The sequence below is a fragment of the Perognathus longimembris genome, chromosome 28, assembly GCF_023159225.1.
Source record: "Perognathus longimembris pacificus isolate PPM17 chromosome 28, ASM2315922v1, whole genome shotgun sequence".
Classification (NCBI taxonomy): Eukaryota; Metazoa; Chordata; class Mammalia; order Rodentia; family Heteromyidae; genus Perognathus; species Perognathus longimembris.
Genome location: NC_063188.1, coordinates 93,756,345 through 93,760,235, shown reverse-complemented (window position 1 = coordinate 93,760,235; position 3,891 = coordinate 93,756,345).

The following is a 3,891-nucleotide window of genomic DNA, read 5'->3' as shown; positions in this document are numbered from 1 at the left end:
CAGTGGGAAGTCCCAGGAAATGGGGAGCTTGTAACTGACAAACCCACATCTAACCACAAAATGGTGATTCTTCCCCTTTTTTGAAAAATGAAACCTATCTATGAAACTGTCTTTTTTACCTTATTACTGCACATTATCACATAGCAATAGATTATCTGGTAATCGTCTTACAAAAGAGAACCATAGTTATGTATGACTCTAAAAAAACTGTTTTCATCATTAATCTGTAATTGTTAGGAAGTTCCTTATCAGCTGGGCACAGTGGTGTAGGCCTATAATCCCAGCACAAAGGAAGATGAGTTTAGGAGGATCACAAGTATTAGGCATGCCTAGGCCAGAAAGATTTCAAGGCCAATCTAGACTATATAATAAGACCTTCCTAGCTAGGTGCTAGTGGCTCACGCCTGTAATCCCAGCTACTCAGGAGGCTGAGATCTGAGGATGGTGGTTCAAAGCCACCTCTGGCAAGAAAGTCCATGAGACTCTTATATCCAATTATCCACCAGAAAACTGGAAGTGATGCTATGGCTTGAGTGGTAGAGTGCTAGATTGGAGCTGAAGAGCTCAGGGACAGCGCCCATGTCCAGAGTTCAAACCCCCAAACCGACAAACAAACAAACTAAAAGACATTTGTGCTCCTGTACACACACATATATACATAAACAAATAGCAATATTTCTTCTTGGTACAACTAACCTACCTTGTAAAAAATAACAGGAAAGTGAAACAGGCTCTGTTGGAGGGCAATATCAGCAGAGAGGGAAAGGGGGAACATGAGTAGAGAGGGTGAATGAGAATAAATATGGTGGAAGGACTTTATATGTATGCATAAAATATAGCAATGAAACTTGTAGAAATTGTTTTAAGAAGGGGGAGTGGGAACATAATGGGTGACGGAGTGAGAATGATAGGAAATATGATATCCATGCTATAACAGTGTCACAAAGAAAGTTTACAGTAAATGTATGCTATTGATTTTTAATCAAAATGTATTATTAATAGGTAGCAGTGGCTCACAACTGCAATCCTAGCTATTCAGGAAGCTGAGATCTGAGAATCATGGTTCAAAGCCAGCCTAGCCAGAACAGTCTGTGAGACTCTTATCTCCAGTCAACCACCCAAAGGCCAGAAATGGAGCTGTGGTTCGAGTTGTAGAGCATTAGCTTTGAGCATAAAACTTCAGGCACAGTGCCCGGGCCATGAGTTCAAGCCCCAGGACTAGCACACACACACACACACACACACACACACACACACACACACACACAAATATATATATATATATATATATATATATATATATATATATATGAATGATCTGGCTAGTTATGTGGCTCAGTAGAATCACACCAGTGTAGCAAGTTCAACACCCTAAGTTTAAATTCCCAGTACCACCGCAAAAATTTATTTCTCTGTCATATTTCTAATATTTTTAAAGGACAGTTGTGAAGAAACAAGCACTCTTATACACTATTGATGAGATTATAAACATATTTGGAAGCCATTCTCCCTATATCTGTCAAATTTTAAATAATCATACCATTTAAACTCAACAGCTTATTAGGATATTTTTTCTATATGGATAAACATATAATTTGAAATAAATGACTGCCTTTCCAGAATGAAATGACTACTTGAAAATTCCTACGATGTGTGTATATTCCATTTTCATTTTACAAAGTAGTGCTTTAAGTCATATTTTACTTGATTTTTTCAAAATCATTTGGCTGGTTTACTCTAACTACTTCTAATTAACAGACCACAAGTATTGCTGTCCAAATGGTATCCATTTTATTCTCTTTTTCTACATCATTTCGATCAAAGCTAATTTCCAAATCATTAAGTTGTGAACATTTTCATTTAGTGAATTTAATTGTTTTTATGTATTTTTGTTAGATGACTCGATCTCTTAAAAATCTTATCTTTACAATCACACTAGCAATTTTTATCTCTGTTAGAGGTCGTGATTTTCTGCACTATTTAACAGAACACTACTTAGATCTAGTTGAAAAGGCAGGTCCAATAAGCACAGTTTCTCATCTAGTTTCAGGTCTGACTTGACCTGTCATCACAAGAAACATCAGACTATAAGGCCCCAGGCCCCAGGGGAAGATTCAGCTGCACTGTAATCTCATAAACTCAGGTTGAGTGATGGCTTCAGGCTATGGCACCCCATGGAGAATTTAGCTATGATCGAGAGTCACAGTTCCTTCCATGCCAAACATTGATTTCACTTTAGCTGTAGGTTCAGCTATGAATATGTTGAATGCCCTAGAATGAGTCTTACCTCATCCAAAATCACTGTCTCATGGAGTCCCCCAAAACTCATCTAATATTATTATGAAATAACCAATGTAGGGTGATTGGCGCTGCTCCAGTGTAGCCTAAGTCACTATACTGGGGTTTCATTTGCTTGTTGTTGTTTGGGTTTAGGTTTGTTTTGGGGGGGGTTGGCTAGTCTTGGGGCTAGGACTCAGGGTCTAGGCACTGAATCTGGCTTCTTTTTGCTCAAGGCTGGCACTCTACCACTAGAGCCACAGCGCCACTTCTGGTTTTTTCTATTTATGTGGTACTGAAGAATCGAACCCAGGGTGTCATGCATGTAAGGCAAGCACTCTACTGCTAAGCCATATTCTCAGCCCTTCATTTTTTTTAAAATAGCTGTCCAAGGGAGTTTCAGTTCCAGAAGTCAGATACACATACCTTTTTACTCAAAAACAAAAGGCCAGATTTTGATTACATTGACTCTGTTTGCTTTTGTCTCATAAGTCACTCTTTTTATCTTTCTGGAAAGTCATCCTTTCCAGAAAGAAATTTTCTGTGATCAAAAAGTTGGCATGATGTCAACTTAGCTTGCCATTTCTCTTTTCATAAAACCTAAGTGTATGAAATTGTCCGTAAACTGCTTTTCTCTTTGCTGACTATAAGGAAACTGAATTATAGCCTTTGTAGCTAAAATCTTATAATACAATTTTCCATCAATCTGCTAAATGATAAGTAAAAGTTATTTCCTTGATTTCTGTTCCTCTAAGTGGATGCTATTCCTATTATCCAATTACTTTGCTAGTGTAAAAAATGACTTATAAGTAATTTCTATTAGGATACCATCTTCATCTAGCTTACTCTTAACCTTTCGCCTTGCCAACCTGCACTACCCTCCAAGTGCTCTTACTATGAGCACTCTAAATTTCCCAATGGTAGGTCTGTCACATCCTATTTGACCATTTCTAGTTCATGATATAATCTATAATTGTCTTTTTCTAAGTAGAAAAGGGTGTGTATATGTACATATGTGTATATGTATGTATATGTATACACACCTACACATATGTATTTAGTCATGCAGATACACCAAGTTGAGCAGGTCACAAATTTATTCCAGCAAACCTTAACTCTCTTAAAGTACTTGTCTTCCTAAATTATGCTTTGCAACCACTTACAAGAGAGTTGGGTTTTTTGTTATTATTGTTATTGGGTTTTTTTCTGGTCCTGGGACAGAACTCAGGACCTGAGAACTGCCCCTGAGCTTCCTTTTGCTCAAGGCTGGCAGCACTCTACAACTTGAGCCACTGGCCACTGTGCCGCTTCCGGCTTTTTATGAGTAGTTGGTTGGAGGTAAGAGTCTCACAGCCTTTCCTGCCCAAGCTGGCTTCAAACCACAATCCTCAGGTGTCATTCTCCTGAGTAGCTAGGATTGTAGGCATGAGCCACTGGTGCCAAGCCCAATTGTTTTTTTTAAGATTTTTTTTATTAATATGTATTAGTTGTACAAGGGAGATAGTTCATTCATTGTGATACATCCAGAAAATATACGTAAGTGTGTATGAACAGTATATATCCCAATTAAACTCACCTCTTCCATCTCTCTCCTCCATCCCCCTTATTCCTTTC